This window comes from Chiloscyllium punctatum, chromosome 30, assembly GCF_047496795.1.
Source record: "Chiloscyllium punctatum isolate Juve2018m chromosome 30, sChiPun1.3, whole genome shotgun sequence".
Lineage (NCBI taxonomy): Eukaryota > Metazoa > Chordata > Chondrichthyes > Orectolobiformes > Hemiscylliidae > Chiloscyllium > Chiloscyllium punctatum.
The window spans coordinates 20,044,386-20,060,783 of record NC_092768.1 but is presented as its reverse complement, the minus strand read 5'-3'; the positions used below and the strand labels follow the sequence as shown (position 1 = coordinate 20,060,783).

The 16,398-nt window shown below is 47.1% G+C and overlaps 1 pseudogene; it reads left to right on the top strand.

The window, feature by feature from the left end:
- The first annotated feature begins 707 nt into the window (after positions 1-707).
- On the top strand, positions 708-807 carry LOC140455869 (U6 spliceosomal RNA; annotated as a pseudogene).
- Positions 808-16,398: the final 15,591 nt, after the last annotated feature.

Below are 16,398 nucleotides of genomic sequence, written 5' to 3'. Positions count from 1 at the left end.
GAGATCTTTATGAATAAACTATATTTTTGAATTAAAATAGAAACCATGATGGCATGATATCCGACTGCACTCCGTTACAGAAAAAATATGTTTAAGGTTCCCTTCACACAGCAACGAGAGATAACTCTGGACCTAAAAGGATTAAATTATGAGGGCGATACTTATGGACAAGCAAGAGTTTAAAACAATAGAAAGGGTAAATTTACCATAGCTCTCCTGACTATGGGACTGCTCTCTCATTAGAGACAGAGGGAGAGGGAGAGAGAGACGGCAGGAGAGAGAGAGAGAGAGAGAGAGAGAGAAGGGGTGACTGGTTGTGCTTTAACCTGAGGATCAGCATGCTTCAGGTGAGGAGAGAGCTTGAGAAAGAGAGTCCTTCATGGTGACTTCAGCCAGTGCAGGAATTGAACCCACGCTGTTGGAATCACACTGCATTGCAATCCAGCTGTCCCAGTTAACTGACCGCTCCCCCCCAGCCCCCTCCCCTTAAAAGGTTAAGAGAATGTTGATGTTGAGACACTTTGAATGGATTAAGGGTTGGATTGAGCAGGATTCAGCTCTGGTGAAAGGAATGCAGGGTAAGAGACCTTGAACCCAGAGACTGTTCAAAGGAAGGTACAGACCAAAGGTGGTGCCAGTCTGGAATCCTGTCTTCCACTAAGGCTGGATGTTAATTCGGGCGTTGGAGGTTGGGCATCATACAGTGTAACTGACTTCTGCAGCTTGATACTAAACTTGGAATGACGCAGAGATGAGCATGATCTCTGTGCATGGAAGACACAAATTCATGAAACGTTCCAAGTTTTTTTTTGAAGGGGCCCTCTTGTGGTACAGTGGCAGTGTCCCTACACCTGGTCTGGGAGGCCTGAGTTAGACATGTGTAGTAACATATTTGAACAGATTGGAAAGAATGAAGATTTTCTTTTGTGTCTCATGTAGCTGCAGGGATTGTAATGAGGACCTCATAGAATATGAGTTCCCTGATTGGGGCTGTTAATTTTTATCCCAATCAAGGAGCCCTGGCTGACAGGTATAAACAGGAGTGCCAGAGGTTCTGTTCATTCTGAGGGAGCAGGATCAATGTCAAAGGACTCTCCATGTCTAAGTAAGGGGTGACAAGATTCCGGCTTCTGTGGGTTATATCTGTATCAATATGGGATCAAGGGAAATAAATTGAATTAGGATACAGATCAGCCATGATCCAAGTGAATGTTAGAACAGGCTCAAGGGGCTGATTGGCCTCCTCCTGTTTCTGTCTGTGAATTAACGCGTGAACCAATATCCTCCACCTCCACCCAAGCCCCTTCCCCCCAGCCTGACATCCTGTGAAGTTAGCACAAGGAGCTACTGCAGAGATGTGTAAAATGGTGCAAGTGTTTTCAAGAAGCACCCCAACAGCCAGCAGGCTTTGCTATGTGCTAAATCAGCACTCTGCCAGATAACCAAGACAGTGATCTGAGACCACAGCAGCCTCAAAGCTGTGCTCCAGCAGATGACACGACAATAAAAAGGCGATTACAGCTTGTCATTATTTTCTGCTCACTGTTTGTCTGCCTTTTTTAGACAAAGGCAACAAATTATTTTGATTGCTGCTAAATCACTGTATTAAAGGATCTGGAACTTCCTCGTAATCTTCTATCAGCTGGTTATAAAGAGACCTTACTGAAGCTCAGATCATTTCCTGCAGAGTTGCTCAACTTTACGCTAAGTTTGGAAAGAGTTATTCTAGAATTTGATATAAATAATGTGGGAACTCGGTGGGTCACTGAGTCACGGGTTCAGAGAGTCCCAGACAACAACTTGCACTTACGTAGCATTTGGCACAGTAAAGAACCAGCTTACATTTGTATAGCGCCGTTCAAGATTCCCAGGAACATTTTACAGCCAGGGAAGTCATTTATGCAGTGACCACTTTCGAAATTTGCAGGCGTCCATGCTTGCCAAGCAACGTTGCAATTCTGTTGCCAAAGATACGGGAAGTTAAAACAGGGAGCTAAGAAATGTCGGAGGAATGAAATGCAAACCCCCCCGTTCTGATTTCACAAAGAAGGGCACAAATAATGCCCCCAAGATATTGGGTAATGCAGGGTCAAGTGAGAGGGAGGAACTGAGGGAAATCAGCCTCAGTAGGGAAATGATGTTGGTGAAATTGGTGGACTGAAAAGCCCATGAGTCCCTAGGGTTTGAAAATCTGAATTCCAGTGGATGAGTGGATGCATCTTCCAAGGTTCCACAGACTCTGGAATAGTTCCTGTGGATTGGAAGTAGCTAATGTAACCCCACTCTTTAAAAAATATGAGGGAGAGTGAAAACAGTCTCTGAAAGTAAGCATACAGGCGCAGTACGCAGTGAGGAAGGCCTTCGTAGTGAAGGACCAGGGCCCCAGGTTCGATTCCAGCCTCGGGTGACTGTCAGTGTGGAGTTTGCATGTTCTCCCTGTGTCTGTGTGGGTTTTCTCCGGTTTCCTCCCATACTCCAAAGATGTGCAGGTTGGGCCATGCTAGATTGTCCATAGTTAGTCAGAGGGAGATGGGTCTGGGTGGGTTACCCTTCAGAGGGTCGGTGTGGACTGGTTGGGCTGAAGGGCCTGTTTCCACACAGTAGGGAATCTAATCTAATACGGGAGTAGGGTGGTCTTGCTGTAACTCTACAGGGCCTTGGGTATTAGCAGCCTTATCTGAGGAAGGATGTTCTGGCTTGGGATGGAGTACCATGAATATTTGTCAGACTGGTTTTTAGGGTCACGAGATTAATGTACGAAGAGAAGCTGGACCAGTTAGGATGATATTCACGAGAGTTTCGATGAGTTCAGGGGGATTGCAGCAGAACCTCGCAAATTCTAACAGGGCTAGACAGGGTAAGAACAGGGAGGATATTCCAAATGGCTGGAGTCTGGAATGAGGGGTCGCAGGCTAAGTATATGGAGTAGGCCATTTAGGACTGAGTTACGGAGAAATATCTTCACTCAGAGAGTGGGGAGAGGGGGTGTGAGGGGAGCCTGTGGAATTTGCTGCATCTGAAAATGATTGAGGCCAAAACATTGAATAATTTCTGGAGGGAGTTAGATACAGCTCTTAGGGCGAAAGGGATCAAAGAGTATTGGGGGAGGGGAAGCAGGAACAGGAGACTGGGTTGGATGATCAGCCATGGTCACATTAAATGGGGCAGCAGGCTCAGTGTGCCGAATGGCCTCCTGCTACTCCTATTTCTATGTTTCTGTGGCAATTGACCTGGTTTTCTTCAAAATAGAGATTGTGAACCCTCTAGAGTCTGAATTTAGCATCTCCTTTGAAGGGTGGGACCTCCAACGGTTCTGTTTCACCCCCCCCCACCCCCCTCTCCCCCTGGAGGGTCAGCCTATAACCTGGTGAATAGGATTTGACCCTGTGACATTGCTATGAGGTGGTTTCTCATTGTGCTGTTACATGGGTGTCGAAAGTGTTACAAAGTGTCACCTTGATGAGTGTAGGTGGTAAGGTAACACTGTGATCAGATAACCCTTCCCTTTCAGATGCAGTTTCAACTCTCAGAGTGCAAGTACAACTTACCCCAACAGTTGGAACAACTTTACAAAGCAGGAAATCCTTTGTAAACTCGACAGTGTTTTTGTTTACGCATCCTTCCATTGTCTCGTCTATTATTAAAATTGAACATTGCCTCCGCACTGACTAATTAACCGTGGAACGTTAATCTTCCTCTCAGTGTTGAAGAGTTCTCCTTCTCACTCCCCACATAATGACCTTCTCCAACTTTTCCCCTCCCACAATCTTTGTAACACACAATACCATATTTTCCACTGTGTACTGACGACAGAACGGGACAATGTTTGTTGATGATATCAGAAATATGTTGTTTTCTTTATTTGTTAGTCATTCCTTGGATCCTTGAGTGGCCAATTCTGGCCTCCTGAGCATCCCCTAGTTTAATCAGCCTGTTATCAGTAGCCAGGCCTTTGGCAATCTACACCCTAAGTTCTACCATTCTGCCTCCTTCCCCCTGTGCCCCGGATATCTTTGCCCCCTTTTCAGACATCCCTTATAAATCTGCCTGTTTGACTGAGCTCCTCATTATTCAAACTAATATTCCCTTTCCCAGCTGTCAGCTGGGAAGCTTCATGGTTCAACTCTGGGATTGTGACTCAGCTGTGCAATGTCAGACTTCCTGCCTTTTGGTTCAGATGTCCAAACCATCTATTGAGTCGAACATTTCATAGAAGATGAGTGTTGGGGGTATTGGAGGTAGTGAAGGAGTGACCCCCTCCCCTAGTATTCTGTCCAATCTTTACCTCTCAGTCAGCACCACAATAGACAATAGGTGCAGGAGTAGGCCATTCTGCCCTTCGAGCCAGCACCACCATTCATTATGATCATGGCTGATCATCTTCAATCAGTATCCTGTTCCTGTCTAATCCCCATAACCCTTGATTCCACTATCCTTAAGTGCTCTATCCTACCACAAAGAAAGCTCACCGATTATCTGTTCAGTGTGGGATCTTGCTGTGCACAATTTAGCTACCGTGTTTCTCACATTACAACTCAGGCCACACTTCAAAGTACTGGTTGCGAAGCACTTTGAAACACCCAGTCAGCCATGAAAGGTGCTAGACAAATGCAGGGCTCCTCTGACTTCCTTCTGCGGTTCAGGGTCACATATCGAATTTGTTGAGCCTCTTTCTTGGGATTACCCACAGCAGATGCCTGTTTTGAGTTTCTAGAGACTCCAGGATGATCTTACTCCCCTCTTGCCCCCGAACTGAGCAGCCCTGCTCCTGTTCAGCAAAGGTATCATTCCTTTCTAAACAATTCGCCATGATCTCCTGGGCTGTCCTTGCACTGTGGCTGCGTTATGATCTCTTTAGATCCCACTGCTGGGGGTCTGAGCTCCACCTCAGGGGTTTTGGGAGAAAGAGTCGGGTACAGAAAGGTATAGTGGATTAGTAAGATGAGGGTTGAAAACCCCAGCGCCAGAAGAGGCACAATGGGCTGATTGGCCTCTTACTAGATTCTCAAAGGACTCAGCTAGGCCGCATTCTTCTCCTTTCCCTCGAGCCACATTGTGAAGCCATCGCTTATCTACTCCTGGACTTTGGTTCAGCCATTTACGGAATGCTGTGTTCACTTCATGTCCCGCTACTCCAGAAAAGATGTTGTGAAACTTGAAAGGGTTCAGAAAAGATTTACAAGGATGTTGCCAGGATTGGAGGATTTGAGCTATAGGGAGAGGCTGAACAGGCTGGGGCTGTTTTCCCTGGAGCGTCGGAGGCTGAGAGGAGTTCTTATAGAGGTTTATAAAATTATGAGGGGCATGGATAGGATAAATAGGCAAGGTTTTTTCCCTGGGGTGGGGGAGTACAGAACTAGAGGTTTAGGGTGAGAGGGGAAAGTTTTAAACGGAACCTAAGGGGCAACATTTTCATGCAGATTTTGGTACGTGTATGTAATGGGCTGCCAGAGGAAGTGGTGGAGGCTGGTACAATTACAGCATTGAAAAGGCATCTGGTTGGGTATATGAATAGGAAGGGTTTGGAGGGATATGTGCTGGGTGCTGGCAGGTGGGACTAGATTGGGTTGGGATATCTGGTCAGCATAGACGGGTTGACTGAAGAGTCATTCTGTATGACTCTATACCTTGTTAAAAATCACACAATACCAGGTTATAGTCCAACAGGTTTATTTGGAAGCACCAGCTTTCGGAGCGCAGCTTCAGGCAGCATGTAAAACACCGAATGTACAGCACAAGATCATACTGTCATGCAACTGGTATGATATATTGAACAAGCCTAGATTGCTGTAAATCTTTCATCTTTTAGAATGGGTTGCAGGTTTCGATTGGTTAATACGTAAATCCCAGAACCTCTTTCAAGTCACATTCCTGAGATAACTTAGGGGACACCTCAGCTCAGACAGTGCATTAAAGATGTGCGTTTAAAGTCCATCTGTATCCCACTCAGACTGGTTCTATTTCCATAGGAATTTATAAAATGTCACACTTTATACCCTGGCCTCTCAAATCTTGGTTCAGAAGCGCAATGTGCTGACTCACTGATCAGTGCAGAATGCTAACCTCTGCATGGTGAAGTCAAGTCTTCACTCTGTGTCAGACCAAATATTATCCCTTCTGAAAGTAGGCCGAGATTACCATGACCTCATGGCTGATGATGAACACCGGAAGCTACATAATCATAGTCCCCTGCAACTCAGAAACAAGTCAAAGGAGCTCGCTTTGACAACGTGCTACCTGACAGCTCTTTCTCCTCTGGCAGCAATGAGTCACGTTGACCAGGAGGATCTGACACCCCGTCTCCGTCACTGCTGCATTCTGACGCTAAATGTTAAAGACGGGCCACGTGGTCCCTCCTGCTTCCAGGAGGGGTAGCTTCATGTAACACTCAGTCTGGAACCACCCCCTGATCCCTGCCACCAGGTTTCGGGCAGATGTGGCCATCCCATGTGCCCGTCTCTAAGTGGCCCCTGAATGGATGTCTTTCTGGACCCCATTCAGGGTCTGTCAGAGCCAGCTGCGTGTTGTGGGCAGGGAGTCACATGTAGGCTAGACCAGGAAAGAATGACGGGCTGCAATCCAGAAAGAGCGAACACATGGGTGTTTCTGAGGAGCGATGATGGTTTCACCATCACCATGACTGGGCGGAGTGTAGAGAGTCATAGAGATGTACAACACAGAAACCAGAGCCTTTGGGCTAACTCGTCCGTGCCGATCAGATATCCTAACCTAATCTAATCCCATTTGCTAGCATTTGGCCCATATCCTGCTAAGCCCTTTCCTATTCATATACCCATCCAGATGCCTTTTAAATGTTGTCATTGCACCAGCCTCCACCACTTCCTCTGGCAGCTCATTCTATACACACACCATCCTCTGTGTGAAAATGTCACCCCTTAGGTCCCTTTTATATCTTTCTCCTCTCACCCTAATCTTTCTTATTGGGGAGCCTGAGGCATTGCGGTTAAAATCACTGGATGAGTCACCCCCCGGGATCCTTTGCTGAGGACATGGCTTTGAATCTACCGTAGGTAGGTTGTGCAAATTATTTTAAATAAAAAACAAATCTGGAATTAAAAGCTCAGCTAATGCTGAGAATGAACCCATTTTCGGTTGTAGTCAAACCCCACGTAGTTCACTCACGATCTTCAGGGATTGGAGCTTGCCATACTTTCCTGGTCTGGCCTACACGTGACTCCTGACTGACAGCAATGTGGCTGCCTTTTAACATGTCCTCTGGGCAACAAATGTTGGCCTGGCCAGAAAGGCCCACAACCCATAGAGAAAAGAAAAATCGCAAAGTGAATGAAGGCAGACGCCCTGGTAAGATCTGAGCACACGGTCCCCAGAGTGTGGTCCTATCTCACAGACTGACTAGGCCCGGGCACAATACCATCGTCTACAGAAGCCACACATGAGAGCATCACCCATTCAGCTGTGACCCCTGTCAGCAACATAAAGACTGGCTGACCTGTTGGCCTTTGATCCCACTGCTCTGGGAGGCATTGATCAAGCTCTTGATGAATCCACTCACAGAGTGTGCCGCCCTCTGCGTAGATTCGATCTCCTGACCTTGTGGTCCTCAGTTACTCAGGAGGGGATGTACCTTCTCTTCACGATATTCCCCTGTCAAGTCTTTCCACTCCCTAATCGAATGATTGGTCTCGCAAAACTTCAGGTGTTAGTCCTGGGTTTGCTCACAGCCCCAGCACGATAAAATTCCCCCACACTTTCCACCTCCCCCCCCCACTTCTTATTGGGCTCGAGTGAGAGACGTTCTCCTGAAAGTATGTGATGTGAATTCAGTGTGGCTTCCTGTCAGCACCTCAGTAAACACCATCCGTGAAACAGGAAAGAGTTCTGTGGTCCCTGAGCATCAATCACCACCCGCTGGGTTTAGATTCCACACTGCGATATTTCCACCCATCCTGGGGTGACCTAGTTGTTGTGTTCCTTTCTCCGTGCGACACACAAGGAGAGACAACACCTCCTTTCCTAACGCCCACCTTTATCTCCTGGAAGCCGTGGTTCAAATTCCAGTCATTCTGAGTCATGCACCGTCCTTCCCCCAATCCTCTACCAGCCCTCACCTCCTGGGACTGGGTGGGACATTGGGTCAGACATTGTCCTTGGACAGCTCGTGTTTGGAGCCAGAGGGTTGAGGGAATTTTGAAAGAAGTCCATGTTCCGGGCCTTACTAGTAAGGCCTGTGCTTCGTACTTACCTGTATTTCCCCAGGAGGAGGCGATGATGAGCTGCAGGTCTGTGGGAAGTGAATGGTTTGCTTTGATTGTCTGCGTGGACGGTCACTGGGTCACCCACTTTCACTGTGGATGCTGGGGTGGTGGGTCACGGGGAGACCAGACTCCCTAGGGGCAGCCGATTTAAACGTAGAAGGTAGGAGCTGGATGAGGCCATTCAGCCCTTTGAGCCTGCTCCGCCATTCATCCCGATCATGGCCGATCGCCCAACCCATTAGCCTAATCCTGCTTTCCCTGCATAACCTTTGATCCCATTCACCCCAAGTGCTATATCTAGTGGCCTCTTGAATACATTTAATGTTTTGGCATCAGCTATATCATGTGGTCATGAATTCCGCAGGCCCACCACTCTTTGGATGAAGAAATGTCCCCTCATCTCGATCCTAAATGGTCCAGCCTGTGACCCACTGGTTCTGGACACACCTACCACCGGGAACATCCTCCCTGCATCTCCCCTGTCTAGCTCTGTCAGAATTTTATAAGTCTCCATGAGCTTGTTCCCTCATTCATCTGAACTACAGCAAAAACAATCTTATTTCCTTCTGAAAGGGTCATGGATGAGGTGTTTTCTTTTTGACAGTCCAACAATATCATGATTTGGAGATGCCGGTGTTGGACTGGGGTGGACCTTCGGAGCGCTGCTCCTTCATCAGGTGGTTGTGGTGTATAATCTTACAAAGCTAGTGCTTCCAAATAAACCTGTTGGACTATAACCTGGCGTTGTGTGATTTTCAACAATACCATGTTCACTTTTGAAATCTGGTTTCTCTGTTTAAAACTGCTGTACTCCAATCCTCAAATTCCCCTGAGGGTCAGTTTGACTCGAATCATGTCCCCTAGAGTCCAAATTCACTTGGAAATATTCCGGGGGATCCGGGTTCAAATCCCACCCCGGCAGATGGTGAAGTTTGAAGTATCTGGAATTAAGAACCATGAAACTGACGACCATGAAACTGTTCCTGATGGTTGGAAAAGCCCATCTGGCTTCACCGATGTCCTTCAGGGAACAGAAGAGAATCTGCCATCCTCGCCTGGTCAGGCCTACTTGTGACTCCTGACCCGTGGTGATGTGGCTGACTCTCAACTGCCCTCTGACCTCACCGAGCAAGCCACCAAATTCCGTTACAAAGTCTTCACTGATTGTAATGGTTCAGGAAGGCAGCTACCCCCCCTGACCTTCTCAAGGGGCAACCAGGGACTGGCAGTAAATGCTGGGCCCAGCCAGCGACACCCATGTCCTGTGTGTGACCTTTACACGGGAAGATCCCACAAACAGCATGGCTAGGTGAGGTGCTTATAGGGTTGACTGTGATGGGGTGGATACAGGCCGTACGCAGGGGAGACATCTGGTGTTGCACGGGATCTTTCTCACCCCCACCCCTCCAACCCCTGAGTGGGCAGACTTGTCTTGACGTCTTCTTGGGGAGGAGTGGATGCGGTGTGCCCATGGTAGTGTGTGTCGGCCTGGATTTGGCACTGAAACCCATGACCTTCAGAGTTAGCGTGCTACCTCCAGGAGCATGGGCAGTACACCTTGTAGCCCTGGGTTGTGTCACTGATGGGGGATTGGCTGCTTTCAGTCAGCTGTGCAGTGGAACTGTTTCATTGAGGTACCCTCTACTACCACCTCACCTCAGTCTGGCTCCCTACTACCACCTCACCTCAGTCTGGCTCCCTGGGCGAGCTGCCAACTCCTTGCCACAGAAATGTGGTTGAAAGTCAGTTATGTCGTGACTAATGATCTGTGAGTCTCATCCTGGATGGTATCTCACCGTGGGAAGGGGTCACAAACCGAACACCGATGAAGGAAAACAATCTGGTGTTTATGCACATTGTCTTTTATCCAAATTCACTCACGGCATGTGGGTGTCATTGGTGAGACCGACCTTAATTACCCATCCATAATTGCTCAGAGAGCAGCCGAGATTCAACCACGTTGCTGTGAGTCTGGAGTCACATGTAGGCCAGGCCAGGTAAGGATGGCAGATTTCCTTCTCTCAAGGACATTAGTGAACCAGATGGGATTTTCCTGAAAATTGACAATGGTTTCACGGTCATCATTGGACCCTTTGTCCCAGATTTTTAATTATATCGTCTGAGGAACATTACCAGGGTCTCTGGAATAACAGACTACTGTTAATATCACTGGGCGATCGGCTCCTCCAGCCTGCTGTGACACGGGAAATTTGTGGGCAGTAATTCATACACAGCAAGACTCCGCAAACTGTAAGGTGTTGAGGAGTTGAGAATAAAGGATATTCTGTTTGGGATCTGTTCACCAGCCTGACAGCATAGATGGGGTTGGAGGGGCTGGGGGAGGACAGTCTCAGTTTAACGATACACTCAAAAGGCTGCACCTCTGAAGATTCCCAGCTCCCTCAGTCCTCGGTCTGGCTGGTCTGCCTCAGTGATGTGCTCATCTCTAGAGCCACCGCCATCTTGATTTCTGGGATTGCCACAGCTCCATCTCCCCTCTGTCAGTCAAACCTTGTTTCACACACGGCTTTCCACAGCCATAACCCGAGAATCACGGGCAGGTCCGAGATCGTTAGTTCATGGCTCTCTTGTGACCTGGCAACCCGCTTGATTCTTTCTGGAACAATCTTTCAATGAACCACGGTACGGCCTTTCAACATAATTGATCCTTCTTTCACTTTTACAAGCAGGACCCAATTCTAAAATGGCTTCTGCTTGAATCGCGCTTCATTGTACGTTTAGCTTAGTTGGCTGGGTGGCTGGTTTATGACACAGAGCTGCGTCAACAGCATGTGTTCAATTCTCACACTGGCTGAGGTGACCATGAAGGACTCTCTTTCTCAACCTTTTTCCTTGCCTGAGGCACGGTGACCCTCAGGTTAAAGCACCACCAGCCATCTCCCTCACTCTCTCCAATGAGAGCCTAGCCCTGTAGTCTGGTGGGGCGATGGAGAATTTACCTTTATTTGAACTCACTGGGACATTTGCTCTTAAGAAGGAAAACACACCACACATCCATCTTTTGCGTGCCTGTCTAATAAAGCTGTCCCACCCACGAGGACCTGTTTCCCAGCAATCATTGCCCGATCACTCTGCCTGAAATGAGGATCAACATTAGACTGATGGTAATCCTCAATCAGGTTAAATTGGGGTTAATGCTCACAGCAGTCAGAGTGTGACAGGGTGATTGGAGATGGCATGCTCTTTAACTGGTCACACCAGTGGCTGGGTGGGTACAGTAGTGCAGCAGATAGGGAGTACAGAGGAATCTCGATTATCTGAATGAAATGCGCAGGGAGTATTTTATTTGGATAATCAATGTTCAGATAGTTAAATGCCCGATAACACAGTTTAGCCAAGGAAAGGGGCTTTGCAATCTTGTCTGGATAATCCGAAATTCAAATAATCGAATATTGGATAATGGAGGGTCCTCTGTATCTGGTTAAGCCTGTGATAAGGAAGGGTTTCTTCCTGTGATAAGGAGGGATTTCTTCCTGTGATAAAGAAGGATTTCTTCCTGTGATAAGGCAGGATTTCTTCCTGTGATAAGGAAGGATTTCTTCCTGTGATAAGGAGGGATTTCTTCCTGTGATAAGGAAGGATTTCTTCCTGTGATAAGGAGGGATTTCTTCCTGTGATAAGGCAGGATTTCTTCCTGTGATAAGGAAGGATTTCTTCCTGTGATAAGGAGGGATTTCTTCCTGTGATAAGGAAGGATTTCTTCCTGTGATAAGGAGGGATTTCTTCACTCTGAGATTGCTGAGACTTTGAGTCCTCCACCTCAGCTGTTGACCAGGGTCACTACAGACATTGATAAGTTTCTGGGGCCCAATGATATTAAGGAATTAAGGAGGTAGTACAGGGAAACGACATTGATCAAGAATGGTAGGGTAGGTTGGATGGACTGAATAGCCCTCGTCCTTGTTCTTGTGTTCCGATCCCATATGGAGGATTGATACAATACAGAGGCTGTGAGAAAAACCCAGTGTGTCACAGAAAGCCCTAAAATTCAGCTCATTGCCTCTGAACAGGACTCTGCTCCATTCTGCTGCCTTTACCCCCCCCCCCCCCCCCCCCCACCGTCCCCCCCTCCCCACCTCAGCTTTCCTGTTATTTTCACTGACATTACCATCTGATGCCTTCCAAAATGTCTCAGCTAAACCTACCTTTTTCAGTTTGCATCAATGACACTTTGCAATCAGATATCTTTGACTAATCTGATTCCTGATGAAAGGCTTATGCCCGAAACATTGACTCTCCTGCTCCTCGGATGCTGCCTGACTGGCTGTGCTTTTCCAGCACCGCACTCTCCAGCATCTACAGTCCTCACTGACTCCTCATCTTTAACTAACCATCAACTAAATATCAAAACACAGCCAATCAGAACAGGGGTAGGCCTTCTCCCATTCTTCATGATCACAGCTGATCATCCAACCCACTCCCCTGTTCCTGTTTTACCCCCCTACCCTTTGATCCCTTTAGTCCCAAGAACTATCTTTTACCCCCTTCTCAAAAACATTCAATGTTTTGACCTCAATTGCTTTCTGTGCCAGAGAATTCCACAGGCTCCCCATTCCCTGGGCGAAGAAATCTCTCCTCATCTCAGTCCTAAGTGACCTATCCTACATCCTTAGACTGAACCCTGGTGCTGGATTCCTCAGTCATTGGGAACATCTGTCCTGTCACGTCTCGTGAGTAGAGTTCCCAACTGGTTCAATCTATCTTTACCCATTAGTGCTGCCATCCCAGGCTACAGTCTGGTTAACCTCTACTGCACCCCCTCCATTGCTGGAACATCCTTTCTCAGACACGGAGAGCAAAACTGCACTCAATCCTCCAGGAGTGGCCTCATCAAGACCCTGTACAATTACAGCCCAATCCCTGCTCCTGTACTCCAATCCTCTCACTATGAAGGCCAATTCAACTTTCACTCATCACGAATGCTATGAGAGACAGGAAAGGGTTGCAGAGACGTAAGGAAGTAAAGCGAGATGGAGAGGTAGCGGGAGGAAGAGAGATTAGAGTTGGGTGAGAGTGAGAGAAGTTGATGAAAGAGAGGGAGTTGGGCTGGACTGCAATAGGGAAAAAGAGAGTTGGGTCGAAAGGACTGAGTGAATCATCAGGAATATAGAAAGTTAAAAAAAAGCTGTCACTAGTTCCATGCGAGTTTCATCAGTGAGGGAATTTCTGTCTTACCCACTTCCTCCTCATATTAAAATGACTTTCCTCATTTCACCACGACCTTACCCAGCTCCAGCTACACCCACTGCCAAGAGCTACGGCCTGTTTCTATTCCCTAGGCTTCCACTGTCTTTTGGCTTATCCTTCCCACAGCCCAATGTGTTCCCTCTTCACCCTCTTCACCTCGCTGCATCCTGAGCTATCCCGACGTTCCTGTCCTGAAATCCACCGTTCCCAGTCACCACCACATGTCACACTTCAGCCACCCACCCTGTCCTCCACACCACTCGCAGAAATGTGAGGGCCCATTCGGCCCATCGATTCTCCAAATCAGCTTCATGACAAGTTTGTGGGAAGTAACTCACCCCCTGCCTTCCCAAAGACTGTTCACCAAATACGAGTACAAGTCAGGAATGGGACGTTTTACTGCCCAGTGGTTGGATAAGTGGAGCTCTGCAACACTCAATACGCTTGAAACCAACCAGACCATAGCAGCCCACTTGACTGACACCCGATCCAACACCTTTGCTGTTCACTCCCTTAACCAGCATGTACCATCAACACAGTGCATTACAAAAATCCATTGAGGGTCCTCAACAGCCCTTTCTCCCACCTAGAAGGACGGCAGATACAGGCAAATGGCACCACAAATCCACGTTCCCCTTCACCTACTCACCACCTTGACTTGGAACAACTCTGCTGTCCCTTCATTGTTGCTGGGTCGATATCCTGGGTTCCCTTCCCAACAGCACTTTAAGTAGCCCTACACCCCAAGGACGACAGTGGTTGAAGTCGGCAGCAGACCCCCCACTTGACCAGGGTAATTAGACACGGGTAATAAATGCTGGCCCAGCAGCGACAATCACATCCCTGGAGTAAATTTAGTAAAACACTATAGCCACTTTAGTCCGGACATCGACTGTTTAGAAATTCCAGTTATGTGGAAAATGTTTTGAACAGAGCCAAGTAATTGCAGCATGTTTTTCTGCTAACATTCTGAGGAGTATATCTGGTCAGACCACCCTGAGAGTATTTTGAGCAATTCTGGGCCTCATACCTCAGGAAGGATGTACTGGGCCTGGGCCGGGTCCGGAGGAAGTTCACAGGAATGGTCCCAGGAGTGAAAGGCTTAACATATGAGGAATGTTTGGGGACTCTGGGTCTATACTCGATGGAGTTTAGAAGGATGAGAGGGATCTGATTGAAACCAACAGAACACTGAATGGCCTGGCCAGAGAGGATGTTGGGAAAAAGTTTCCATTGATGGGAGAGGCGAAGTCCCGAGGGCACAGCCTTAGAGTAAAAGGAAAGACCCTTTAGAATAGAGAGAAGGAGAAACGTCTTTAGCCAGAGAGTGGGGAATCTATGGCATTCACTGCCACAGAAAGCTGTGAAGGTCAGGTCATTGAGTATATTTAAGACTGAGATAGGTAAGTTCTTGATTGCCAAGGGGATTAAAGGTTATGGGAGAAAGTGGGGGAATGGAACTAAAAAACCTATCAGCCATGATCGAATAGACTCGATGGGCCGAATGCCCTAATTTCTGCTCCTAAGTCTTATATACACTGAAGGCTCAATTTTTGAATAAACAAATAAAATATTTTTGTTAAGATTTCTGGTATTTTATTTCCGTTTTCTCCGTCAGGTGACTATATCTATGACATTTTCAGGTCCGTATGTTTATTCCCAGGAATTTGAACATCATTCTACAATCTAGAAAATTCCCAAACCCAGGAATGGCTTAACCCTGAGCATTCTAATCTGGGGAGGTTATAGAATATTGGATTTATTTGTGACTATCAATATATAATATGAATAAATAAATATATAGAGCATGTTGTCTTGGACTGTTGAGTAAGTCAAAACCCTTCTATTTTCCTTTGTCATTCTCATGTTCTTTCAAGATGAACAAGTTATTGAGAAATTAATCCTCCTCTTCCCTGTGTTATGTCTGCCCAGAAGGGGAACTGTGTAATGGTTGTTTACAAATCCAGGTTTAAATGCAGTAACGTGGGAGGGTCAACCCTAGCCACAGGGGATAATTAGATCACGTATACGTGATTGGTACCTTTACTGGGATTCCTGTTTTGCGCCTTATCTGCTGCAATATGGTGCAAGACTGTCACATTAGTCAAAAGTTTCCAACAAGAATTAGTCAACATCAAATCAGGGCAACAAAATGAGTAATTTGGAAATAGAGTTATTCAGTTAAAAAAAAACTTCAGCTCATCCTCTTATGTAATGGTGTTATCCCGATGCAGTGATAGAAAATCTTTCACCAGGATGTGACCACTGCCTACAGCTTTGACTATCCCAGGTTACCCTTGAGGAGGGTGGTAATGATCTCCTTTTTGTTGCAATGTTCCTGGATTCATGATCGAATCACTCTTTACTCAACGAGTCGTGAGTTCATGGAATGCCCTGCCAGTAGCAGTGGTGGACTCTCCCTCTTTATGGGCATTTAAACGGGCATTGGATAGGCATATGGAGGATAGTGGGCTAGTGTAGGTTAGGTGGGCTTGGATCGGCGCAACATCGAGGCCAAAGGGCCTGTACTGCGCTGTATTTTTCTATGTTATTCTATGTTCTATGAATGGTCGAGGCTAACATTTCAAAAAGGCAAATTCGAATCTCACAACAACTTGTGAGATTGACACTTCAATCTCGTTAATAAATCTGGGATAAAAGGCCAGATAAAAAACAAGGGATTGTTGTAAAGGTTCAGGGAGGGGGGGCCCCCACCTTCAGGGAAGGGAATCGCTGTCTTCCTGGGGTGATCCAGCTCCAGACTCACAGCCAATGTCATTGATGCTTCATTCCCCCCACTATCCCCCTTCACAAGTCATTGCTGAAAACTCAATCAGAGTGAAACTTGCACCGTCCACAGGCCTCCCTGTAAATTCCTCCTCACGAACATGGGGAAGTCTCCATCTGTTCATCACTGACACACCGAAGCAGTGGTGAGTGGCATTTACAAGAT